Source organism: Apostichopus japonicus, chromosome 17 (genome assembly GCF_037975245.1).
Source record: "Apostichopus japonicus isolate 1M-3 chromosome 17, ASM3797524v1, whole genome shotgun sequence".
In the NCBI taxonomy this organism is placed as follows: domain Eukaryota; kingdom Metazoa; phylum Echinodermata; class Holothuroidea; order Aspidochirotida; family Stichopodidae; genus Apostichopus; species Apostichopus japonicus.
Window position 1 is genome coordinate 22838048 of NC_092577.1, and position 20518 is coordinate 22858565.

Sequence of the window (20518 nt, forward strand, 5' to 3'; positions counted from 1 at the left end):
GCCTGCATTTCACCTCTTGTAATGTCTACGGCCACATCACGTTCAATATACCGGTTCTCGTCCGATCAGGTAAGTCAAGCAACGTAGAGCGCAGTCAGTACTAAGGTAAGTGACCGCCTGGGAATACTGGGTGCCGTAGGCTTTTATTTTCCCAATTGATAACACTATGTTGCCACGACGATGAAAAATTGAAATGGCCTACATTGACCTCTTGTCATGTCTACGGCCATATCACGTTGACTATACCGGTTCTCGTCCGATCACCGAAGTCAAGCAACGTAGAGCGCAGTCAGTACTTGGATGGGTGACCGCCTGGGAATACTGGGTGCCGTAGGCCTTTCTTTTTCTAATTAGAACACTGTCTTGCCACAAGGAAAGCGATTTGAAAATCGAATATATTAATAAATAACTCGATTGTTTTTATATATTAGAATTTAATACATATATATGTGAAATATAGATTAACTTAATATATATTAAATACATTCATGTATAATATATACATTAAATCCACTCATCATAACCTACCAAACAACTAGCCTGCATTTCACCTCTTGTAATGTCTACGGCCACATCACGTTCAATATACCGGTTCTCGTCCGATCAGGTAAGTCAAGCAACGTAGAGCGCAGTCAGTACTAAGGTGGGTGACCGCCTGGGAATACTGGGTGCCGTAGGCTTTTATTTTCCTAATTGATAACACTATGTTGCCACGACGATGAAAAATTGAAATGGCCTACATTGACCTCTTGTTATGTCTACGGCCATATCACGTTGACTATACCGGTTCTCGTCCGATCACCGAAGTCAAGCAACGTAGAGCGCAGTCAGTACTTGGATGGGTGACCGCCTGGGAATACTGGGTGCCGTAGGCCTTTCTTTTTCTAATTAGAACACTGTCTTGCCACAAGGAAAGCGATTTGAAAATCGAATATATTAATAAATAACTCGATTGTTTTTATATATTAGAATTTAATACATATATATGTGAAATATAGATTAACTTAATATATATTAAATACATTCATGTATAATATATACATTAAATCCACTCATCATAACCTACCAAACAACTAGCCTGCATTTCACCTCTTGTAATGTCTACGGCCACATCACGTTCAATATACCGGTTCTCGTCCGATCACCGAAGTCAAGCAACGTAGAGCGCAGTCAGTACTAAGGTGGGTGACCGCCTGGGAATACTGGGTGCCGTAGGCTTTTATTTTCACAATTGATAACACTATGTTGCCACGACGATGAGAAATTGAAATGGCCTCCATTGACCTCTTGTTATGTCTACGGCCATATCACGTTGACTATACCGGTTCTCGTCCGATCACCGAAGTCAAGCAACGAAGAGCGCAGTCAGTACTAAGGTGGGTGACCGCCTGGGAATACTGGGTGCCGTAGGCTTTTAATTTCCTAATTGATAACACTATGTTGCCACGACGATGAGAAATTGAAATGGCCTCCATTGACCTCTTGTTATGTCTACGGCCATATCACGTTGACTATACCGGTTCTCGTCCGATCACCGAAGTCAAGCAACGTAGAGCGCAGTCAGTACTTGGATGGGTGACCGCCTGGGAATACTGGGTGCCGTAGGCTTTTATTTTCCTAATTGATAACACTATGTTGCCACGACGATGAGAAATTGAAATGGCCTACATTGACCTCTTGTTATGTCTACGGCCATATCACGTTGACGATACCGGTTCTCGTCCGATCACCGAAGTCAAGCAACGTAGAGCGCAGTCAGTACTTGGATGGGTGACCGCCTGGGAATACTGGGTGCAGTAGGCTTTTATTTTCGTAATTGATAACACTATGTTGCCACGACGATGAGAAATTGAAATGGCCTACATTGACCTCTTGTTATGTCTACGGCCATATCACGTTGACTATACCGGTTCTCGTCCGATCACCGAAGTCAAGCAACGTAGAGCGCAGTCAGTACTTGGATGGGTGACCGCCTGGGAATACTGGGTGCCGTAGGCCTTTCTTTTTCTAATTAGAACACTGTCTTGCCACAAGGAAAGCGATTTGAAAATCGAATATATTAATAAATAACTCGATTGTTTTCATATATTAGAATTTAATACATATATATGTGAAATATAGATTAACTTAATATATATTAAATACATTCATGTATAATATGTACATTAAATCCACTCATCATAACCTACCAAACAACTAGCCTGCATTTCACCTCTTGTAATGTCTACGGCCACATCACGTTCAATATACCGGTTCTCGTCCAATCAGGTAAGTCAAGCAACGTAGAGCGCAGTTAGTACTAAGGTGGGTGACCGCCTGGGAATACTGGGTGCCGTAGGCCTTCCTTTTCCTAATTAGAACACTGTCTTGCCACAAGGAAAGCGATTTGAAAATCGAATATATTAATAAATAACTCGATTGTTTTTATATATTAGAATTTAATACATATATATGTGAAATATAGATTAACTTAATATATATTAAATACATTCATGTATAATATATACATTAAATCCACTCATCATAACCTACCAAACAACTAGCCTGCATTTCACCTCTTGTAATGTCTACGGCCACATCACGTTCAATATACCGGTTCTCGTCCGATCAGGTAAGTCAAGCAACGTAGAACGCAGTCAGTACTAAGGTGGGTGACCGCCTGGGAATAATGGGTGCCGTAGGCTTTTATTTTCCTAATTGATAACACTATGTTGCCACGACGATGAGAAATTGAAATGTCCTACATTGACCTCTTGTTATGTCTACGGCCATATCACGTTGACTATACCGGTTCTCGTCCGATCACCGAAGTCAAGCAACGTAGAGCGCAGTCAGTACTTGGATGGGTGACCGCCTGGGAATACTGGGTGCCGTAGGCTTTTATTTTCCTAATTGATAACACTATGTTGCCACGACGATGAAAAATTGAAATGGCCTACATTGACCTCTTGTTATGTCTACGGCCATATCACGTTGACTATACCGGTTCTCGTCCGATCACCGAAGTCAAGCAACGTAGAGCGCAGTCAGTACTTGGATGGGTGACCGCCTGGGAATACTGGGTGTCGTAGGCTGTTATTTTCCTAATTGATAACACTATGTTGCCACGACGATGAGAAATTGAAATGGCCTACATTGACCTCTTGTTATGTCTACGGCCATATCACGTTGACTATACCGGTTCTCGTCCGATCACCGAAGTCAAGCAACGTAGAGCGCAGTCAGTACTTGGATGGGTGACCGCCTGGGAATACTGGGTGCCGCAGGCCTTTCTTTTTCTAATTAGAACACTGTCTTGCCACAAGGAAAGCGATTTGAAAATCGAATATATTAATAAATAACTCGATTGTTTTTATATATTAGAATTTAATACACATATTTGTGAAATATAGATTAACTTAATATATATTAAATACATTCATGTATAATATATACAATAAATCCACTCATCATAACCTACCAAACAACTAGCCTGCTATTCACCTCTTGTAATGTCTACGGCCACATCACGTTCAATATACCGGTTCTCGTCCGATCACCGAAGTCAAGCAACGTAGAACGCAGTCAGTACTAAGGTGGGTGACCGCCTGGGAATAATGGGTGCCGTAGGCTTTTATTTTCCTAATTGATAACACTATGTTGCCACGACGATGAGAAATTGAAATGTCCTACATTGACCTCTTGTTATGTCTACGGCCATATCACGTTGACTATACCGGTTCTCGTCCGATCACCGAAGTCAAGCAACGTAGAGCGCAGTCAGTACTTGGATGGGTGACCGCCTGGGAATACTGGGTGCCGTAGGCTTTTATTTTCCTAATTGATAACACTATGTTGCCACGACGATGAAAAATTGAAATGGCCTACATTGACCTCTTGTTATGTCTACGGCCATATCACGTTGACTATACCGGTTCTCGTCCGATCACCGAAGTCAAGCAACGTAGAGCGCAGTCAGTACTTGGATGGGTGACCGCCTGGGAATACTGGGTGTCGTAGGCTGTTATTTTCCTAATTGATAACACTATGTTGCCACGACGATGAGAAATTGAAATGGCCTACATTGACCTCTTGTTATGTCTACGGCCATATCACGTTGACTATACCGGTTCTCGTCCGATCACCGAAGTCAAGCAACGTAGAGCGCAGTCAGTACTTGGATGGGTGACCGCCTGGGAATACTGGGTGCCGCAGGCCTTTCTTTTTCTAATTAGAACACTGTCTTGCCACAAGGAAAGCGATTTGAAAATCGAATATATTAATAAATAACTCGATTGTTTTTATATATTAGAATTTAATACACATATTTGTGAAATATAGATTAACTTAATATATATTAAATACATTCATGTATAATATATACAATAAATCCACTCATCATAACCTACCAAACAACTAGCCTGCTATTCACCTCTTGTAATGTCTACGGCCACATCACGTTCATTATACCGGTTCTCGTCCGATCACCGAAGTCAAGCAACGTAGAGCGCAGTCAGTACTAAGGTGGGTGACCGCCTGGGAATACTGGGTGCCGTAGGCTTTTATTTTCACAATTGATAACACTATGTTGCCACGACGATGAGAAATTGAAATGGCCTCCATTGACCTCTTGTTATGTCTACGGCCATATCACGTTGACTATACCGGTTCTCGTCCGATCACCGAAGTCAAGCAACGTAGAGCGCAGTCAGTACTTGGATGGGTGACCGCCTGGGAATACTGGGTGCCGTAGGCTTTTATTTTCCTAATTGATAACACTATGTTGCCACGACGATGAGAAAGTGAAATGGCCTACATTGACCTCTTATGTAAACGGCCATATCACGTTGACTATACCGGTTCTCGTCCGATCACCGAAGTCAAGCAACGTAGAGCGCAGTCAGTACTTGGATGGGTGACCGCCTGGGAATACTGGGTGCCGTAGGCCTTCCTTTTCCTAATTAGAACACTGTCTTGCCACAAGGAAAGCGATTTGAAAATCGAATATATTAATAAATAACTCGATTGTTTTTATATATTAGAATTTAATACATATATATGTGCAATATAGATTAACTTAATATATATTAAATACATTCATGTATAATATATACATTAAATCCACTCATCATAACCTACCAAACAACTAGCCTGCATTTCACCTCTTGTAATGTCTACGGCCACATCACGTTCAATATACCGGTTCTCGTCCGATCACCGAAGTCAAGCAACGTAGAGCGCAGTCAGTACTAAGGTGGGTGACCGCCTGGGAATACTGGGTGCCGTAGGCTTTTATTTTCCTAATTGATAACACTATGTTGCCACGACGATGAAAAATTGAAATGGCCTACATTGACCTCTTGTTATGTCTACGGCCATATCACGTTGACTATACCGGTTCTCGTCCGATCACCGAAGTCAAGCAACGTAGAGCGCAGTCAGTACTTGGATGGGTGACCGCCTGGGAATACTGGGTGCCGTAGGCCTTTCTTTTTCTAATTAGAACACTGTCTTGCCACAAGGAAAGCGATTTGAAAATCGAATATATTAATAAATAACTCGATTGTTTTTATATATTAGAATTTAATATACAATTAATATACATTAAATCCACTCATCATAACCTACCAAACAACTAGCCTGCATTTCACCTCTTGTAATGTCTACGGCCACATCACGTTCAATATACCGGTTCTCGTCCGATCAGGTAAGTCAAGCAACGTAGAGCGCAGTCAGTACTAAGGTAAGTGACCGCCTGGGAATACTGGGTGCCGTAGGCTTTTATTTTCCCAATTGATAACACTATGTTGCCACGACGATGAAAAATTGAAATGGCCTACATTGACCTCTTGTCATGTCTACGGCCATATCACGTTGACTATACCGGTTCTCGTCCGATCACCGAAGTCAAGCAACGTAGAGCGCAGTCAGTACTTGGATGGGTGACCGCCTGGGAATACTGGGTGCCGTAGGCCTTTCTTTTTCTAATTAGAACACTGTCTTGCCACAAGGAAAGCGATTTGAAAATCGAATATATTAATAAATAACTCGATTGTTTTTATATATTAGAATTTAATACATATATATGTGAAATATAGATTAACTTAATATATATTAAATACATTCATGTATAATATATACATTAAATCCACTCATCATAACCTACCAAACAACTAGCCTGCATTTCACCTCTTGTAATGTCTACGGCCACATCACGTTCAATATACCGGTTCTCGTCCGATCAGGTAAGTCAAGCAACGTAGAGCGCAGTCAGTACTAAGGTGGGTGACCGCCTGGGAATACTGGGTGCCGTAGGCTTTTATTTTCCTAATTGATAACACTATGTTGCCACGACGATGAAAAATTGAAATGGCCTACATTGACCTCTTGTTATGTCTACGGCCATATCACGTTGACTATACCGGTTCTCGTCCGATCACCGAAGTCAAGCAACGTAGAGCGCAGTCAGTACTTGGATGGGTGACCGCCTGGGAATACTGGGTGCCGTAGGCCTTTCTTTTTCTAATTAGAACACTGTCTTGCCACAAGGAAAGCGATTTGAAAATCGAATATATTAATAAATAACTCGATTGTTTTTATATATTAGAATTTAATACATATATATGTGAAATATAGATTAACTTAATATATATTAAATACATTCATGTATAATATATACATTAAATCCACTCATCATAACCTACCAAACAACTAGCCTGCATTTCACCTCTTGTAATGTCTACGGCCACATCACGTTCAATATACCGGTTCTCGTCCGATCAGGTAAGTCAAGCAACGTAGAGCGCAGTCAGTACTAAGGTGGGTGACCGCCTGGGAATACTGGGTGCCGTAGGCTTTTATTTTCACAATTGATAACACTATGTTGCCACGACGATGAGAAATTGAAATGGCCTCCATTGACCTCTTGTTATGTCTACGGCCATATCACGTTGACTATACCGGTTCTCGTCCGATCACCGAAGTCAAGCAACGAAGAGCGCAGTCAGTACTTGGATGGATGACCGCCTGGGAATACTGGGTGTCGTAGGCTTTTATTTTCCTAATTGATAACACTATGTTGCCACGACGATGAGAAATTGAAATGGCCTACATTGACCTCTTGTTATGTCTACGGCCATATCACGTTGACTATACCGGTTCTCGTCCGATCACCGAAGTCAAGCAACGTAGAGCGCAGTCAGTACTTGGATGGGTGACCCCCTGGGAATACTGGGTGCCGTAGGCTTTTATTTTCCTAATTGATAACACTATGTTGCCACGACGATGAAAAATTGAAATGGCCTACATTGACCTCTTGTTATGTCTACGGCCATATCACGTTGACTATACCGGTTCTCGTCCGATCACCGAAGTCAAGCAACGTAGAGCGCAGTCAGTACTTGGATGGGTGACCGCCTGGGAATACTGGGTGTCGTAGGCTGTTATTTTCATAATTGATAACACTATGTTGCCACGACGATGAGAAATTGAAATGGCCTACATTGACCTCTTCTTATGTCTACGGCCACATCACGTTGACTATACCGGTTCTCGTCCGATCACCGAAGTCAAGCAACGTAGAGCGCAGTCAGTACTTGGATGGATGACCGCCTGGGAATACTGGGTGCCGTAGGCCTTTCTTTTTCTAATTAGAACACTGTCTTGCCACAAGGAAAGCGATTTGAAAATCGAATATATTAATAAATAACTCGATTGTTTTTATATATTAGAATTTAATACATATATATGTGAAATATAGATTAACTTAATATATATTAAATACATTCATGTATAATATATACATTAAATCCACTCATCATAACCTACCAAACAACTAGCCTGCATTTCACCTCTTGTAATGTCTACGGCCACATCACGTTCAATATACCGGTTCTCGTCCGATCAGGTAAGTCAAGCAACGTAGAGCGCAGTCAGTACTAAGGTGGGTGACCGCCTGGGAATACTGGGTGCCGTAGGCTTTTATTTTCACAATTGATAACACTATGTTGCCACGACGATGAGAAATTGAAATGGCCTCCATTGACCTCTTCTTATGTCTACGGCCATATCACGTTGACTATACCGGTTCTCGTCCGATCACCGAAGTCAAGCAACGTAGAGCGCAGTCAGTACTTGGATGGGTGACCGCCTGGGAATACTGGGTGCCGTAGGCTTTTATTTTCCTAATTGATAACACTATGTTGCCACGACGATGAGAAATTGAAATGGCCTACATTGACCTCTTGTTATGTCTACGGCCATATCACGTTGACGATACCGGTTCTCGTCCGATCACCGAAGTCAAGCAACGTAGAGCGCAGTCAGTACTGGGTGCCGTAGGCTTTTATTTTCCCAATTGATAACACTATGTTGCCACGACGATGAGAAAGTGAAATGGCCTACATTGACCTCTTGTTATGTCTACGGCCATATCACGTTGACTATACCGGTTCTCGTCCGATCACCGAAGTCAAGCAACGTAGAGCGCAGTCAGTACTTGGATGGGTGACCGCCTGGGAATACTGGGTGCCGTAGGCTTTTATTTTCCTAATTGATAACACTATGTTGCCACGACGATGAAAAATTGAAATGGCCTACATTGACCTCTTGTTATGTCTACGGCCATATCACGTTGACTATACCGGTTCTCGTCCGATCACCGAAGTCAAGCAACGTAGAGCGCAGTCAGTACTTGGATGGGTGACCGCCTGGGAATACTGGGTGTCGTAGGCTGTTATTTTCATAATTGATAACACTATGTTGCCACGACGATGAGAAATTGAAATGGCCTACATTGACCTCTTCTTATGTCTACGGCCACATCACGTTGACTATACCGGTTCTCGTCCGATCACCGAAGTCAAGCAACGTAGAGCGCAGTCAGTACTTGGATGGATGACCGCCTGGGAATACTGGGTGCCGTAGGCCTTTCTTTTTCTAATTAGAACACTGTCTTGCCACAAGGAAAGCGATTTGAAAATCGAATATATTAATAAATAACTCGATTGTTTTTATATATTAGAATTTAATACATATATATGTGAAATATAGATTAACTTAATATATATTAAATACATTCATGTATAATATATACATTAAATCCACTCATCATAACCTACCAAACAACTAGCCTGCATTTCACCTCTTGTAATATCTACGGCCACATCACGTTCAATATACCGGTTCTCGTCCGATCAGGTAAGTCAAGCAACGTAGAGCGCAGTCAGTACTAAGGTGGGTGACCGCCTGGGAATACTGGGTGCCGTAGGCTTTTATTTTCACAATTGATAACACTATGTTGCCACGACGATGAGAAATTGAAATGGCCTCCATTGACCTCTTGTTATGTCTACGGCCATATCACGTTGACTATACCGGTTCTCGTCCGATCACCGAAGTCAAGCAACGTAGAGCGCAGTCAGTACTTGGATGGGTGACCGCCTGGGAATACTGGGTGCCGTAGGCCTTCCTTTTCCTAATTAGAACACTGTCTTGCCACAAGGAAAGCGATTTGAAAATCGAATATATTAATAAATAACTCGATTGTTTTTATATATTAGAATTTAATACATATATATGTGAAATATAGATTAACTTAATATATATTAAATACATTCATGTATAATATATACATTAAATCCACTCATCATAACCTACCAAACAACTAGCCTGCATTTCACCTCTTGTAATGTCTACGGCCACATCACGTTCAATATACCGGTTCTCGTCCGATCAGGTAAGTCAAGCAACGTAGAGCGCAGTCAGTACTAAGGTGGGTGACCGCCTGGGAATACTGGGTGCCGTAGGCTTTTATTTTCACAATTGATAACACTATGTTGCCACGACGATGAGAAATTGAAATGGCCTCCATTGACCTCTTCTTATGTCTACGGCCATATCACGTTGACTATACCGGTTTTCGTCCGATCACCGAAGTCAAGCAACGTAGAGCGCAGTCAGTACTTGGATGGGTGACCGCCTGGGAATACTGGGTGCAGTAGGCTTTTATTTTCCTAATTGATAACACTATGTTGCCACGACGATGAGAAATTGAAATGGCCTACATTGACCTCTTGTTATGTCTACGGCCATATCACGTTGACTATACCGGTTCTCGTCCGATCACCGAAGTCAAGCAACGTAGAGCGCAGTCAGTACTAAGGTGGGTGACCGCCTGGGAATACTGGGTGCCGTAGGCTTTTATTTTCACAATTGATAACACTATGTTGCCACGACGATGAGAAATTGAAATGGCCTCCATTGACCTCTTGTTATGTCTACGGCCATATCACGTTGACTATACCGGTTCTCGTCCGATGACCGAAGTCAAGCAACGTAGAGCGCAGTCAGTACTTGGATGGGTGACCGCCTGGGAATACTGGGTGCCGTAGGCTTTTATTTTCCTAATTGATAACACTATGTTGCCACGACGATGAAAAATTGAAATGGCCTACATTGACCTCTTGTTTTGTCTACGGCCATATCACGTTGACTATACCGGTTCTCGTCCGATCACCGAAGTCAAGCAACGTAGAGCGCAGTCAGTACTTGGATGGGTGACCGCCTGGGAATACTGGGTGTCGTAGGCTGTTATTTTCCTAATTGATAACACTATGTTGCCACGACGATGAGAAATTGAAATGGCCTACATTGACCTCTTGTTATGTCTACGGCCATATCACGTTGACTATACCGGTTCTCGTCCGATCACCGAAGTCAAGCAACGTAGAGCGCAGTCAGTACTTGGATGGGTGACCGCCTGGGAATACTGGGTGCCGTAGGCCTTTCTTTTTCTAATTAGAACACTGTCTTGCCACAAGGAAAGCGATTTGAAAATCGAATATATTAATAAATAACTCGATTGTTTTTATATATTAGAATTTAATACATATATATGTGAAATATAGATTAACTTAATATATATTAAATACATTCATGTATAATATATACATTAAATCCACTCATCATAACCTACCAAACAACTAGCCTGCATTTCACCTCTTGTAATGTCTACGGCCACATCACGTTCAATATACCGGTTCTCGTCCGATCAGGTAAGTCAAGCAACGTAGAGCGCAGTCAGTACTAAGGTGGGTGACCGCCTGGTAATACTGGGTGCCGTAGGCTTTTATTTTCACAATTGATAACACTATGTTGCCACGACGATGAGAAATTGAAATGGCCTCCATTGACCTCTTGTTATGTCTACGGCCATATCACGTTGACTATACCGGTTCTCGTCCGATCACCGAAGTCAAGCAACGTAGAGCGCAGTCAGTACTTGGATGGGTGACCGCCTGGGAATACTGGGTGCAGTAGGCTTTTATTTTCCTAATTGATAACACTATGTTGCCACGACGATGAGAAATTGAAATGGCCTACATTGACCTCTTGTTATGTCTACGGCCATATCACGTTGACTATACCGGTTCTCGTCCGATCACCGAAGTCAAACAACGTAGAGCGCAGTCAGTACTTGGATGGGTGACCGCCTGGGAATACTGGGTGCCGTAGGCCTTTCTTTTTCTAATTAGAACACTGTCTTGCCACAAGGAAAGCGATTTGAAAATCGAATATATTAATAAATAACTCGATTGTTTTCATATATTAGAATTTAATACATATATATGTGAAATATAGATTAACTTAATATATATTAAATACATTCATGTATAATATATACATTAAATCCACTCATCATAACCTACCAAACAACTAGCCTGCATTTCACCTCTTGTAATGTCTACGGCCACATCACGTTCAATATACCGGTTCTCGTCCGATCAGGTAAGTCAAGCAACGTAGAGCGCAGTTAGTACTAAGGTGGGTGACCGCCTGGGAATACTGGGTGCCGTAGGCCTTCCTTTTCCTAATTAGAACACTGTCTTGCCACAAGGAAAGCGATTTGAAAATCGAATATATTAATAAATAACTCGATTGTTTTTATATATTAGAATTTAATACATATATATGTGAAATATAGATTAACTTAATATATATTAAATACATTCATGTATAATATATACATTAAATCCACTCATCATAACCTACCAAACAACTAGCCTGCATTTCACCTCTTGTAATGTCTACGGCCACATCACGTTCAATATACCGGTTCTCGTCCGATCACCGAAGTCAAGCAACGTAGAACGCAGTCAGTACTAAGGTGGGTGACCGCCTGGGAATAATGGGTGCCGTAGGCTTTTATTTTCCTAATTGATAACACTATGTTGCCACGACGATGAAAAATTGAAATGGCCTACATTGACCTCTTGTTATGTCTACGGCCATATCACGTTGACTATACCGGTTCTCGTCCGATCACCGAAGTCAAGCAACGTAGAGCGCAGTCAGTACTTGGATGGGTGACCGCCTGGGAATACTGGGTGCCGTAGGCCTTTCTTTTTCTAATTAGAACACTGTCTTGCCACAAGGAAAGCGATTTGAAAATCGAATATATTAATAAATAACTCGATTGTTTTTATATATTAGAATTTAATACATATATATGTGAAATATAGATTAACTTAATATATATTAAATACATTCATGTATAATATATACATTAAATCCACTCATCATAACCTACCAAACAACTAGCCTGCATTTCACCTCTTGTAATGTCTACGGCCACATCACGTTCAATATACCGGTTCTCGTCCGATCAGGTAAGTCAAGCAAGGTAGAGCGCAGTCAGTACTAAGGTGGGTGACCGCCTGGGAATACTGGGTGCCGTAGGCTTTTATTTTCACAATTGATAACACTATGTTGCCACGACGATGAGAAATTGAAATGTCCTACATTGACCTCTTGTTATGTCTACGGCCATATCACGTTGACTATACCGGTTCTCGTGGGGAGGTAAGAAACCTTGCATATCCTACAATGTTCTACTTCAACCTGTAGACAAAGGTGGCCTTAACCTTTGTGACATTTTTCTAAAAAGAGACGCTTTACGTATGAAGTACATCTGTAAACTACTTAGCAACAGTATCAATCCGATGTTAAAAAGTTTAATGCTCTATTTTCTGAATCATTATGAATATATGAAACTAGGTTTACACGTGTTCCGTATTTTACCTCATAGCAATTCTATGAGAAAACTTTTACCGTATTATTATGAGATGTTGAGTGCCTGGAAAAAGCTAACCGATAAAAAGTTATGCCCACCAGTGAACAGGGATGAAATTCTTATGCAACCGCTGTTCCATAATCCATTTATTATAAATGACACTTACGATACCCTCTTTAACAGAGATTTCATTGAAGGTGGTATTATTTTTGTAGGCGATCTTATGTATGAAATGATCCCAAGACGGCTTCCCGCAGAGGGTATCCACGAAGCCATTACTATGGCCAACCCAAATTGTAAACTTAATATTGATGACGTACATGATTACGTCACATCTATTTTGAAGGCTTTCCCAAAAGATTGGCTTGAACAAATCTATTCGGGCGATAAAATTGTTAGTCAAAATGACAATGAGTCACTTTCACTCACTCTCTCTTGTGGTGATACCACGCTAGATGCATCCACCGTTAGTGTCAGGAATGCAACTGATCTCCTAAGGGAGGCCGTCTCAACAATCCCAAAAGGAGAAATACACTGGAAACACGTTTTTAACGATATCTCTTTTGAACATAGGTGGACCAATGTCTACAAAGGTCTAAAAGCTTTTCACGATAGTGACCTAGATTTCCGCCTTCTTCATAATATTTTATTCTGTAACGATAAGTTGTATCTTTTTAAGCTAGTTGACTCTCCTTTATGTACCTTATGTAAGAACCATAATGAAACTGTCTTGCATCTTTTTGTCGATTGCAAAACCGTAAATCTTCTCTGGAGAGATATTATCAAGAAGCTTCAGAAAATCTGTAAAATCAACAACAATGATAAATGGAGGCAAATAACAATCTTAGGTATGGAACTCAATTATAAGAGGAATGAGACAATCTCGATTGATTTTATTCTAAACACTTTCAAAAAAGTTGTTTGGACCACTCGTGTTAGCCTCCTGAACGGGGAAAAGCACATTAATATTCAAAACTTCTTTCATAATTCACTACGAAAGAAAATCGATTTCTTATTCCACTATTTTGTAAAGAAAAAAGAAATTTCTACATTTTGGGAGTTGTTTACTCAAGGTGACGTCATTCTCAATCCTCTTGAAGATGGCTCCTACGAGTACAAGTTTGACAGTTAATTTTCTCTTGCCTTCCCCAATCTAGGATTACTCTTTTATTGTTGTGCATGATTGTATCGATAGTGTTGTATTATTGTTATAGTTTTATATATATTCTCTTTCTTTATTTCTTGTAACCATGTTAATATCTGTACATTCAATCGGAGAACCAGTGGGTTTTTCCGTCAATAAAAAAAAAAAAAAAAAAAAAAAAAAAAAAACCGGTTCTCGTCCGATCACCGAAGTCAAGCAACGTAGAGCGCAGTCAGTACTTGGATGGGTGACCGCCTGGGAATACTGGGTGCCGTAGGCTTTTATTTTCCTAATTGATAACACTATGTTGCCACGACGATGAAAAATTGAAATGGCCTACATTGACCTCTTGTTATGTCTACGGCCATATCACGTTGACTATACCGGTTCTCGTCCGATCACCGAAGTCAAGCAACGTAGAGCGCAGTCAGTACTTGGATGGGTGACCGCCTGGGAATACTGGGTGTCGTAGGCTGTTATTTTCCTAATTGATAACACTATGTTGCCACGACGATGAGAAATTGAAATGGCCTACATTGACCTCTTGTTATGTCTACGGCCATATCACGTTGACTATACCGGTTCTCGTCCGATCACCGAAGTCAAGCAACGTAGAGCGCAGTCAGTACTTGGATGGGTGACCGCCTGGGAATACTGGGTGCCGTAGGCCTTTCTTTTTCTAATTAGAACACTGTCTTGCCACAAGGAAAGCGATTTGAAAATCGAATATATTAATAAATAACTCGATTGTTTTTATATATTAGAATTTAATACATATATATGTGAAATATAGATTAACTTAATATATATTAAATACATTCATGTATAATATATACATTAAATCCACTCATCATAACCTACCAAACAACTAGCCTGCATTTCACCTCTTGTAATGTCTACGGCCACATCACGTTCAATATACCGGTTCTCGTCCGATCACCGAAGTCAAGCAACGTAGAGCGCAGTCAGTACTTGGATGGGTGACCGCCTGGGAATACTGGGTGCAGTAGGCTTTTATTTTCCTAATTGATAACACTATGTTGCCACGACGATGAGAAATTGAAATGGCCTACATTGACCTCTTGTTATGTCTACGGCCATATCACGTTGACTATACCGGTTCTCGTCCGATCACCGAAGTCAAGCAACGTAGAGCGCAGTCAGTACTTGGATGGGTGACCGCCTGGGAATACTGGGTGCAGTAGGCTTTTATTTTCCTAATTGATAACACTATGTTGCCACGACGATGAGAAATTGAAATGGCCTACATTGACCTCTTGTTATGTCTACGGCCATATCACGTTGACTATACCGGTTCTCGTCCGATCACCGAAGTCAAACAACGTAGAGCGCAGTCAGTACTTGGATGGGTGACCGCCTGGGAATACTGGGTGCCGTAGGCCTTTCTTTTTCTAATTAGAACACTGTCTTGCCACAAGGAAAGCGATTTGAAAATCGAATATATTAATAAATAACTCGATTGTTTTCATATATTAGAATTTAATACATATATATGTGAAATATAGATTAACTTAATATATATTAAATACATTCATGTATAATATATACATTAAATCCACTCATCATAACCTACCAAACAACTAGCCTGCATTTCACCTCTTGTAATGTCTACGGCCACATCACGTTCAATATACCGGTTCTCGTCCGATCAGGTAAGTCAAGCAACGTAGAGCGCAGTTAGTACTAAGGTGGGTGACCGCCTGGGAATACTGGGTGCCGTAGGCCTTCCTTTTCCTAATTAGAACACTGTCTTGCCACAAGGAAAGCGATTTGAAAATCGAATATATTAATAAATAACTCGATTGTTTTTATATATTAGAATTTAATACATATATATGTGAAATATAGATTAACTTAATATATATTAAATACATTCATGTATAATATATACATTAAATCCACTCATCATAACCTACCAAACAACTAGCCTGCATTTCACCTCTTGTAATGTCTACGGCCACATCACGTTCAATATACCGGTTCTCGTCCGATCACCGAAGTCAAGCAACGTAGAACGCAGTCAGTACTAAGGTGGGTGACCGCCTGGGAATAATGGGTGCCGTAGGCTTTTATTTTCCTAATTGATAACACTATGTTGCCACGACGATGAAAAATTGAAATGGCCTACATTGACCTCTTGTTATGTCTACGGCCATATCACGTTGACTATACCGGTTCTCGTCCGATCACCGAAGTCAAGCAACGTAGAGCGCAGTCAGTACTTGGATGGGTGACCGCCTGGGAATACTGGGTGCCGTAGGCCTTTCTTTTTCTAATTAGAACACTGTCTTGCCACAAGGAAAGCGATTTGAAAATCGAATATATTAATAAATAACTCGATTGTTTTTATATATTAGAATTTAATACATATATATGTGAAATATAGATTAACTTAATATATATTAAATACATTCATGTATAATATATACATTAAATCCACTCATCATAACCTACCAAACAACTAGCCTGCATTTCACCTCTTGTAATGTCTACGGCCACATCACGTTCAATATACCGGTTCTCGTCCGATCAGGTAAGTCAAGCAAGGTAGAGCGCAGTCAGTACTAAGGTGGGTGACCGCCTGGGAATACTGGGTGCCGTAGGCTTTTATTTTCACAATTGATAACACTATGTTGCCACGACGATGAGAAATTGAAATGTCCTACATTGACCTCTTGTTATGTCTACGGCCATATCACGTTGACTATACCGGTTCTCGTCCGATCACCGAAGTCAAGCAACGTAGAGCGCAGTCAGTACTTGGATGGGTGACCGCCTGGGAATACTGGGTGCCGTAGGCTTTTATTTTCCTAATTGATAACACTATGTTGCCACGACGATGAAAAATTGAAATGGCCTACATTGACCTCTTGTTATGTCTACGGCCATATCACGTTGACTATACCGGTTCTCGTCCGATCACCGAAGTCAAGCAACGTAGAGCGCAGTCAGTACTTGGATGGGTGACCGCCTGGGAATACTGGGTGTCGTAGGCTGTTATTTTCCTAATTGATAACACTATGTTGCCACGACGATGAGAAATTGAAATGGCCTACATTGACCTCTTGTTATGTCTACGGCCATATCACGTTGACTATACCGGTTCTCGTCCGATCACCGAAGTCAAGCAACGTAGAGCGCAGTCAGTACTTGGATGGGTGACCGCCTGGGAATACTGGGTGCCGTAGGCCTTTCTTTTTCTAATTAGAACACTGTCTTGCCACAAGGAAAGCGATTTGAAAATCGAATATATTAATAAATAACTCGATTGTTTTTATATATTAGAATTTAATACATATATATGTGAAATATAGATTAACTTAATATATATTAAATACATTCATGTATAATATATACATTAAATCCACTCATCATAACCTACCAAACAACTAGCCTGCATTTCACCTCTTGTAATGTCTACGGCCACATCACGTTCAATATTCCGGTTCTCGTCCGATCACCGAAGTCAAGCAACGTAGAGCGCAGTCAGTACTAAGGTGGGTGACCGCCTGGGAATACTGGGTGCCGTAGGCTTTTAATTTCCTAATTGATAACACTATGTTGCCACGACGATGAGAAATTGAAATGGCCTCCATTGACCTCTTGTTATGTCTACGGCCATATCACGTTGACTATACCGGTTCTCGTCCGATCACCGAAGTCAAGCAACGTAGAGCGCAGTCAGTACTTGGATGGGTGACCGCCTGGGAATACTGGGTGCCGTAGGCTTTTATTTTCCTAATTGATAACACTATGTTGCCACGACGATGAGAAATTGAAATGGCCTCCATTGACCTCTTGTTATGTCTACGGCCATATCACGTTGACTATACCGGTTCTCGTCCGATCACCGAAGTCAAGCAACGTAGAGCGCAGTCAGTACTTGGATGGGTGACCGCCTGGGAATACTGGGTGCAGTAGGCTTTTATTTTCCTAATTGATAACACTATGTTGCCACGACGATGAGAAATTGAAATGGCCTACATTGACCTCTTGTTATGTCTACGGCCATATCACGTTGACTATACCGGTTCTCGTCCGATCACCGAAGTCAAGCAACGTAGAGCGCAGTCAGTACTTGGATGGGTGACCGCCTGGGAATACTGGGTGCCGTAGGCCTTTCTTTTTCTAATTAGAACACTGTCTTGCCACAAGGAAAGCGATTTGAAAATCGAATATATTAATAAATAACTCGATTGTTTTTATATATTAGAATTTAATACATATATATGTGAAATATAGATTAACTTAATATATATTAAATACATTCATGTATAATATATACATTAAATCCACTCATCATAACCTACCAAACAACTAGCCTGCATTTCACCTCTTGTAATGTCTACGGCCACATCACGTTCAATATACCGGTTCTCGTCCGATCACCGAAGTCAAGCAACGTAGAGCGCAGTCAGTACTAAGGTGGGTGACCGCCTGGGAATACTGGGTGCCGTAGGCTTTTATTTTCCTATTGATAACACTATGTTGCCACGACGATGAGAAATTGAAATGGCCTCCATTGACCTCTTGTTATGTCTACGGCCATATCACGTTGACTATACCGGTTCTCGTCCGATCACCGAAGTCAAGCAACGTAGAGCGCAGTCAGTACTTGGATGGGTGACCGCCTGGGAATACTGGGTGCAGTAGGCTTTTATTTTCCTAATTGATAACACTATGTTGCCACGACGATGAGAAATTGAAATGGCCTACATTGACCTCTTGTTATGTCTACGGCCATATCACGTTGACTATACCGGTTCTCGTCCGATCACCGAAGTCAAGCAACGTAGAGCGCAGTTAGTACTAAGGTGGGTGACCGCCTGGGAATACTGGGTGCCGTAGGCCTTCCTTTTCCTAATTAGAACACTGTCTTGCCACAAGGAAAGCGATTTGAAAATCGAATATATTAATAAATAACTCGATTGTTTTTATATATTAGAATTTAATACATATATATGTGAAATATAGATTAACTTAATATATATTAAATACATTCATGTATAATATATACATTAAATCCACTCATCATAACCTACCAAACAACTAGCCTGCATTTCACCTCTTGTAATGTCTACGGCCACATCACGTTCAATATACCGGTTCTCGTCCGATCAGGTAAGTCAAGCAACGTAGAACGCAGTCAGTACTAAGGTGGGTGACCGCCTGGGAATAATGGGTGCCGTAGGCTTTTATTTTCCTAATTGATAACACTATGTTGCCACGACGATGAGAAATTGAAATGTCCTACATTGACCTCTTGTTATGTCTACGGCCATATCACGTTGACTATACCGGTTCTCGTCCGATCACCGAAGTCAAGCAACGTAGAGCGCAGTCAGTACTTGGATGGGTGACCGCCTGGGAATACTGGGTGCCGTAGGCCTTTCTTTTTCTAATTAGAACACTGTCTTGCCACAAGGAAAGCGATTTGAAAATCGAATATATTAATAAATAACTCGATTGTTTTTATATATTAGAATTTAATACATATATATGTGAAATATAGATTAACTTAATATATATTAAATACATTCATGTATAATATATACATTAAATCCACTCATCATAACCTACCAAACAACTAGCCTGCATTTCACCTCTTGTAATGTCTACGGCCACATCACGTTCAATATACCGGTTCTCGTCCGATCACCGAAGTCAAGCAACGTAGAGCGCAGTCAGTACTAAGGTGGGTGACCGCCTGGGAATACTGGGTGCCGTAGGCTTTTATTTTCCTATTGATAACACTATGTTGCCACGACGATGAGAAATTGAAATGGCCTCCATTGACCTCTTGTTATGTCTACGGCCATATCACGTTGACTATACCGGTTCTCGTCCGATCACCGAAGTCAAGCAACGTAGAGCGCAGTCAGTACTTGGATGGGTGACCGCCTGGGAATACTGGGTGCAGTAGGCTTTTATTTTCCTAATTGATAACACTATGTTGCCACGACGATGAGAAATTGAAATGGCCTACATTGACCTCTTGTTATGTCTACGGCCATATCACGTTGACTATACCGGTTCTCGTCCGATCACCGAAGTCAAGCAACGTAGAGCGCAGTCAGTACTTGGATGGGTGACCGCCTGGGAATACTGGGTGCCGTAGGCCTTTCTTTTTCTAATTAGAACACTGTCTTGCCACAAGGAAAGCGATTTGAAAATCGAATATATTAATAAATAACTCGATTGTTTTTATATATTAGAATTTAATACATATATATGTGAAATATAGATTAACTTAATATATATTAAATACATTCATGTATAATATATACATTAAATCCACTCAT

At 41.0% G+C, this 20518-nt stretch overlaps 47 non-coding genes and 27 pseudogenes across 47 annotated transcripts; all 74 read left to right on the plus strand.

Annotated features, from left to right (window-relative positions):
- Nucleotides 1–218: 218 nt before the first annotated feature.
- On the plus strand, nt 219–337 carry LOC139955196 (5S ribosomal RNA). The gene has a single exon (XR_011788445.1). It is a non-coding gene; the product is annotated as a 5S ribosomal RNA (ribosomal RNA).
- A 224-nt stretch (nt 338–561) lies between these two features.
- On the plus strand, nt 562–680 carry LOC139957560 (5S ribosomal RNA; annotated as a pseudogene).
- Nucleotides 681–756: 76 nt separating this feature from the next.
- LOC139955208 (5S ribosomal RNA) lies at nt 757–875 on the plus strand. The gene has a single exon (XR_011788456.1). It is a non-coding gene; the product is annotated as a 5S ribosomal RNA (ribosomal RNA).
- Nucleotides 876–1099: 224 nt separating this feature from the next.
- On the plus strand, nt 1100–1218 carry LOC139956171 (5S ribosomal RNA; annotated as a pseudogene).
- A 76-nt stretch (nt 1219–1294) lies between these two features.
- LOC139955515 (5S ribosomal RNA) lies at nt 1295–1413 on the plus strand. Its single transcript, XR_011788753.1, has one exon. It is a non-coding gene; the product is annotated as a 5S ribosomal RNA (ribosomal RNA).
- Nucleotides 1414–1489: 76 nt separating this feature from the next.
- LOC139957170 (5S ribosomal RNA) lies at nt 1490–1608 on the plus strand. Its single transcript, XR_011789455.1, has one exon. It is a non-coding gene; the product is annotated as a 5S ribosomal RNA (ribosomal RNA).
- A 76-nt stretch (nt 1609–1684) lies between these two features.
- Nucleotides 1685–1803, plus strand: LOC139956563 (5S ribosomal RNA; annotated as a pseudogene).
- A 76-nt stretch (nt 1804–1879) lies between these two features.
- On the plus strand, nt 1880–1998 carry LOC139955220 (5S ribosomal RNA). Its single transcript, XR_011788467.1, has one exon. It is a non-coding gene; the product is annotated as a 5S ribosomal RNA (ribosomal RNA).
- Nucleotides 1999–2222: 224 nt separating this feature from the next.
- LOC139957718 (5S ribosomal RNA) lies at nt 2223–2341 on the plus strand (annotated as a pseudogene).
- A 224-nt stretch (nt 2342–2565) lies between these two features.
- Nucleotides 2566–2684, plus strand: LOC139957760 (5S ribosomal RNA; annotated as a pseudogene).
- A 76-nt stretch (nt 2685–2760) lies between these two features.
- LOC139957181 (5S ribosomal RNA) lies at nt 2761–2879 on the plus strand. The gene has a single exon (XR_011789456.1). It is a non-coding gene; the product is annotated as a 5S ribosomal RNA (ribosomal RNA).
- Nucleotides 2880–2955: 76 nt separating this feature from the next.
- On the plus strand, nt 2956–3074 carry LOC139955195 (5S ribosomal RNA). The gene has a single exon (XR_011788444.1). It is a non-coding gene; the product is annotated as a 5S ribosomal RNA (ribosomal RNA).
- A 76-nt stretch (nt 3075–3150) lies between these two features.
- Nucleotides 3151–3269, plus strand: LOC139955606 (5S ribosomal RNA). The gene has a single exon (XR_011788841.1). It is a non-coding gene; the product is annotated as a 5S ribosomal RNA (ribosomal RNA).
- Nucleotides 3270–3493: 224 nt separating this feature from the next.
- Nucleotides 3494–3612, plus strand: LOC139957078 (5S ribosomal RNA; annotated as a pseudogene).
- A 76-nt stretch (nt 3613–3688) lies between these two features.
- LOC139957194 (5S ribosomal RNA) lies at nt 3689–3807 on the plus strand. The gene has a single exon (XR_011789457.1). It is a non-coding gene; the product is annotated as a 5S ribosomal RNA (ribosomal RNA).
- Nucleotides 3808–3883: 76 nt separating this feature from the next.
- Nucleotides 3884–4002, plus strand: LOC139955197 (5S ribosomal RNA). The gene has a single exon (XR_011788446.1). It is a non-coding gene; the product is annotated as a 5S ribosomal RNA (ribosomal RNA).
- A 76-nt stretch (nt 4003–4078) lies between these two features.
- LOC139955607 (5S ribosomal RNA) lies at nt 4079–4197 on the plus strand. The gene has a single exon (XR_011788842.1). It is a non-coding gene; the product is annotated as a 5S ribosomal RNA (ribosomal RNA).
- Nucleotides 4198–4421: 224 nt separating this feature from the next.
- On the plus strand, nt 4422–4540 carry LOC139956747 (5S ribosomal RNA; annotated as a pseudogene).
- Nucleotides 4541–4616: 76 nt separating this feature from the next.
- LOC139957205 (5S ribosomal RNA) lies at nt 4617–4735 on the plus strand. Its single transcript, XR_011789458.1, has one exon. It is a non-coding gene; the product is annotated as a 5S ribosomal RNA (ribosomal RNA).
- A 73-nt stretch (nt 4736–4808) lies between these two features.
- On the plus strand, nt 4809–4927 carry LOC139956056 (5S ribosomal RNA). Its single transcript, XR_011789280.1, has one exon. It is a non-coding gene; the product is annotated as a 5S ribosomal RNA (ribosomal RNA).
- Nucleotides 4928–5151: 224 nt separating this feature from the next.
- On the plus strand, nt 5152–5270 carry LOC139956172 (5S ribosomal RNA; annotated as a pseudogene).
- A 76-nt stretch (nt 5271–5346) lies between these two features.
- Nucleotides 5347–5465, plus strand: LOC139955232 (5S ribosomal RNA). Its single transcript, XR_011788478.1, has one exon. It is a non-coding gene; the product is annotated as a 5S ribosomal RNA (ribosomal RNA).
- A 370-nt stretch (nt 5466–5835) lies between these two features.
- On the plus strand, nt 5836–5954 carry LOC139955244 (5S ribosomal RNA). Its single transcript, XR_011788489.1, has one exon. It is a non-coding gene; the product is annotated as a 5S ribosomal RNA (ribosomal RNA).
- Nucleotides 5955–6178: 224 nt separating this feature from the next.
- On the plus strand, nt 6179–6297 carry LOC139957561 (5S ribosomal RNA; annotated as a pseudogene).
- A 76-nt stretch (nt 6298–6373) lies between these two features.
- LOC139955256 (5S ribosomal RNA) lies at nt 6374–6492 on the plus strand. The gene has a single exon (XR_011788501.1). It is a non-coding gene; the product is annotated as a 5S ribosomal RNA (ribosomal RNA).
- Nucleotides 6493–6716: 224 nt separating this feature from the next.
- Nucleotides 6717–6835, plus strand: LOC139957562 (5S ribosomal RNA; annotated as a pseudogene).
- Nucleotides 6836–6911: 76 nt separating this feature from the next.
- Nucleotides 6912–7030, plus strand: LOC139956714 (5S ribosomal RNA; annotated as a pseudogene).
- A 76-nt stretch (nt 7031–7106) lies between these two features.
- Nucleotides 7107–7225, plus strand: LOC139955029 (5S ribosomal RNA). The gene has a single exon (XR_011788283.1). It is a non-coding gene; the product is annotated as a 5S ribosomal RNA (ribosomal RNA).
- A 76-nt stretch (nt 7226–7301) lies between these two features.
- Nucleotides 7302–7420, plus strand: LOC139955199 (5S ribosomal RNA). Its single transcript, XR_011788447.1, has one exon. It is a non-coding gene; the product is annotated as a 5S ribosomal RNA (ribosomal RNA).
- A 76-nt stretch (nt 7421–7496) lies between these two features.
- LOC139956006 (5S ribosomal RNA) lies at nt 7497–7615 on the plus strand. The gene has a single exon (XR_011789231.1). It is a non-coding gene; the product is annotated as a 5S ribosomal RNA (ribosomal RNA).
- A 224-nt stretch (nt 7616–7839) lies between these two features.
- On the plus strand, nt 7840–7958 carry LOC139957563 (5S ribosomal RNA; annotated as a pseudogene).
- A 76-nt stretch (nt 7959–8034) lies between these two features.
- Nucleotides 8035–8153, plus strand: LOC139957217 (5S ribosomal RNA). The gene has a single exon (XR_011789459.1). It is a non-coding gene; the product is annotated as a 5S ribosomal RNA (ribosomal RNA).
- Nucleotides 8154–8398: 245 nt separating this feature from the next.
- On the plus strand, nt 8399–8517 carry LOC139957228 (5S ribosomal RNA). Its single transcript, XR_011789460.1, has one exon. It is a non-coding gene; the product is annotated as a 5S ribosomal RNA (ribosomal RNA).
- A 76-nt stretch (nt 8518–8593) lies between these two features.
- On the plus strand, nt 8594–8712 carry LOC139955200 (5S ribosomal RNA). The gene has a single exon (XR_011788448.1). It is a non-coding gene; the product is annotated as a 5S ribosomal RNA (ribosomal RNA).
- A 76-nt stretch (nt 8713–8788) lies between these two features.
- LOC139956007 (5S ribosomal RNA) lies at nt 8789–8907 on the plus strand. The gene has a single exon (XR_011789232.1). It is a non-coding gene; the product is annotated as a 5S ribosomal RNA (ribosomal RNA).
- A 224-nt stretch (nt 8908–9131) lies between these two features.
- On the plus strand, nt 9132–9250 carry LOC139957720 (5S ribosomal RNA; annotated as a pseudogene).
- A 76-nt stretch (nt 9251–9326) lies between these two features.
- On the plus strand, nt 9327–9445 carry LOC139955268 (5S ribosomal RNA). Its single transcript, XR_011788513.1, has one exon. It is a non-coding gene; the product is annotated as a 5S ribosomal RNA (ribosomal RNA).
- A 224-nt stretch (nt 9446–9669) lies between these two features.
- On the plus strand, nt 9670–9788 carry LOC139957566 (5S ribosomal RNA; annotated as a pseudogene).
- A 76-nt stretch (nt 9789–9864) lies between these two features.
- Nucleotides 9865–9983, plus strand: LOC139956806 (5S ribosomal RNA; annotated as a pseudogene).
- A 76-nt stretch (nt 9984–10059) lies between these two features.
- LOC139955084 (5S ribosomal RNA) lies at nt 10060–10178 on the plus strand. Its single transcript, XR_011788335.1, has one exon. It is a non-coding gene; the product is annotated as a 5S ribosomal RNA (ribosomal RNA).
- A 76-nt stretch (nt 10179–10254) lies between these two features.
- On the plus strand, nt 10255–10373 carry LOC139956099 (5S ribosomal RNA). The gene has a single exon (XR_011789323.1). It is a non-coding gene; the product is annotated as a 5S ribosomal RNA (ribosomal RNA).
- A 76-nt stretch (nt 10374–10449) lies between these two features.
- Nucleotides 10450–10568, plus strand: LOC139955201 (5S ribosomal RNA). Its single transcript, XR_011788449.1, has one exon. It is a non-coding gene; the product is annotated as a 5S ribosomal RNA (ribosomal RNA).
- Nucleotides 10569–10644: 76 nt separating this feature from the next.
- Nucleotides 10645–10763, plus strand: LOC139955279 (5S ribosomal RNA). Its single transcript, XR_011788524.1, has one exon. It is a non-coding gene; the product is annotated as a 5S ribosomal RNA (ribosomal RNA).
- Nucleotides 10764–10987: 224 nt separating this feature from the next.
- LOC139957776 (5S ribosomal RNA) lies at nt 10988–11106 on the plus strand (annotated as a pseudogene).
- A 76-nt stretch (nt 11107–11182) lies between these two features.
- Nucleotides 11183–11301, plus strand: LOC139955947 (5S ribosomal RNA). Its single transcript, XR_011789173.1, has one exon. It is a non-coding gene; the product is annotated as a 5S ribosomal RNA (ribosomal RNA).
- Nucleotides 11302–11377: 76 nt separating this feature from the next.
- On the plus strand, nt 11378–11496 carry LOC139955092 (5S ribosomal RNA). Its single transcript, XR_011788344.1, has one exon. It is a non-coding gene; the product is annotated as a 5S ribosomal RNA (ribosomal RNA).
- A 224-nt stretch (nt 11497–11720) lies between these two features.
- Nucleotides 11721–11839, plus strand: LOC139957468 (5S ribosomal RNA; annotated as a pseudogene).
- A 224-nt stretch (nt 11840–12063) lies between these two features.
- LOC139957080 (5S ribosomal RNA) lies at nt 12064–12182 on the plus strand (annotated as a pseudogene).
- Nucleotides 12183–12258: 76 nt separating this feature from the next.
- On the plus strand, nt 12259–12377 carry LOC139955290 (5S ribosomal RNA). The gene has a single exon (XR_011788535.1). It is a non-coding gene; the product is annotated as a 5S ribosomal RNA (ribosomal RNA).
- Nucleotides 12378–12601: 224 nt separating this feature from the next.
- On the plus strand, nt 12602–12720 carry LOC139957722 (5S ribosomal RNA; annotated as a pseudogene).
- Nucleotides 12721–14551: 1831 nt separating this feature from the next.
- On the plus strand, nt 14552–14670 carry LOC139955202 (5S ribosomal RNA). The gene has a single exon (XR_011788450.1). It is a non-coding gene; the product is annotated as a 5S ribosomal RNA (ribosomal RNA).
- Nucleotides 14671–14746: 76 nt separating this feature from the next.
- On the plus strand, nt 14747–14865 carry LOC139955302 (5S ribosomal RNA). Its single transcript, XR_011788547.1, has one exon. It is a non-coding gene; the product is annotated as a 5S ribosomal RNA (ribosomal RNA).
- A 224-nt stretch (nt 14866–15089) lies between these two features.
- On the plus strand, nt 15090–15208 carry LOC139956964 (5S ribosomal RNA; annotated as a pseudogene).
- Nucleotides 15209–15284: 76 nt separating this feature from the next.
- LOC139955948 (5S ribosomal RNA) lies at nt 15285–15403 on the plus strand. Its single transcript, XR_011789174.1, has one exon. It is a non-coding gene; the product is annotated as a 5S ribosomal RNA (ribosomal RNA).
- Nucleotides 15404–15479: 76 nt separating this feature from the next.
- LOC139955093 (5S ribosomal RNA) lies at nt 15480–15598 on the plus strand. The gene has a single exon (XR_011788346.1). It is a non-coding gene; the product is annotated as a 5S ribosomal RNA (ribosomal RNA).
- A 224-nt stretch (nt 15599–15822) lies between these two features.
- LOC139957469 (5S ribosomal RNA) lies at nt 15823–15941 on the plus strand (annotated as a pseudogene).
- A 224-nt stretch (nt 15942–16165) lies between these two features.
- On the plus strand, nt 16166–16284 carry LOC139957081 (5S ribosomal RNA; annotated as a pseudogene).
- A 76-nt stretch (nt 16285–16360) lies between these two features.
- Nucleotides 16361–16479, plus strand: LOC139955314 (5S ribosomal RNA). The gene has a single exon (XR_011788558.1). It is a non-coding gene; the product is annotated as a 5S ribosomal RNA (ribosomal RNA).
- Nucleotides 16480–16703: 224 nt separating this feature from the next.
- Nucleotides 16704–16822, plus strand: LOC139957723 (5S ribosomal RNA; annotated as a pseudogene).
- Nucleotides 16823–16898: 76 nt separating this feature from the next.
- Nucleotides 16899–17017, plus strand: LOC139957240 (5S ribosomal RNA). The gene has a single exon (XR_011789461.1). It is a non-coding gene; the product is annotated as a 5S ribosomal RNA (ribosomal RNA).
- Nucleotides 17018–17093: 76 nt separating this feature from the next.
- LOC139955203 (5S ribosomal RNA) lies at nt 17094–17212 on the plus strand. Its single transcript, XR_011788451.1, has one exon. It is a non-coding gene; the product is annotated as a 5S ribosomal RNA (ribosomal RNA).
- Nucleotides 17213–17288: 76 nt separating this feature from the next.
- LOC139955326 (5S ribosomal RNA) lies at nt 17289–17407 on the plus strand. The gene has a single exon (XR_011788569.1). It is a non-coding gene; the product is annotated as a 5S ribosomal RNA (ribosomal RNA).
- A 224-nt stretch (nt 17408–17631) lies between these two features.
- Nucleotides 17632–17750, plus strand: LOC139956770 (5S ribosomal RNA; annotated as a pseudogene).
- Nucleotides 17751–17826: 76 nt separating this feature from the next.
- Nucleotides 17827–17945, plus strand: LOC139957251 (5S ribosomal RNA). The gene has a single exon (XR_011789462.1). It is a non-coding gene; the product is annotated as a 5S ribosomal RNA (ribosomal RNA).
- A 76-nt stretch (nt 17946–18021) lies between these two features.
- LOC139955949 (5S ribosomal RNA) lies at nt 18022–18140 on the plus strand. Its single transcript, XR_011789175.1, has one exon. It is a non-coding gene; the product is annotated as a 5S ribosomal RNA (ribosomal RNA).
- A 76-nt stretch (nt 18141–18216) lies between these two features.
- LOC139955337 (5S ribosomal RNA) lies at nt 18217–18335 on the plus strand. Its single transcript, XR_011788580.1, has one exon. It is a non-coding gene; the product is annotated as a 5S ribosomal RNA (ribosomal RNA).
- Nucleotides 18336–18559: 224 nt separating this feature from the next.
- On the plus strand, nt 18560–18678 carry LOC139956173 (5S ribosomal RNA; annotated as a pseudogene).
- A 75-nt stretch (nt 18679–18753) lies between these two features.
- LOC139955950 (5S ribosomal RNA) lies at nt 18754–18872 on the plus strand. The gene has a single exon (XR_011789176.1). It is a non-coding gene; the product is annotated as a 5S ribosomal RNA (ribosomal RNA).
- A 76-nt stretch (nt 18873–18948) lies between these two features.
- Nucleotides 18949–19067, plus strand: LOC139956342 (5S ribosomal RNA). Its single transcript, XR_011789367.1, has one exon. It is a non-coding gene; the product is annotated as a 5S ribosomal RNA (ribosomal RNA).
- A 224-nt stretch (nt 19068–19291) lies between these two features.
- On the plus strand, nt 19292–19410 carry LOC139957761 (5S ribosomal RNA; annotated as a pseudogene).
- A 76-nt stretch (nt 19411–19486) lies between these two features.
- On the plus strand, nt 19487–19605 carry LOC139955348 (5S ribosomal RNA). Its single transcript, XR_011788591.1, has one exon. It is a non-coding gene; the product is annotated as a 5S ribosomal RNA (ribosomal RNA).
- A 224-nt stretch (nt 19606–19829) lies between these two features.
- LOC139956174 (5S ribosomal RNA) lies at nt 19830–19948 on the plus strand (annotated as a pseudogene).
- Nucleotides 19949–20023: 75 nt separating this feature from the next.
- Nucleotides 20024–20142, plus strand: LOC139955952 (5S ribosomal RNA). The gene has a single exon (XR_011789178.1). It is a non-coding gene; the product is annotated as a 5S ribosomal RNA (ribosomal RNA).
- Nucleotides 20143–20218: 76 nt separating this feature from the next.
- Nucleotides 20219–20337, plus strand: LOC139955359 (5S ribosomal RNA). Its single transcript, XR_011788602.1, has one exon. It is a non-coding gene; the product is annotated as a 5S ribosomal RNA (ribosomal RNA).
- Nucleotides 20338–20518: the final 181 nt, after the last annotated feature.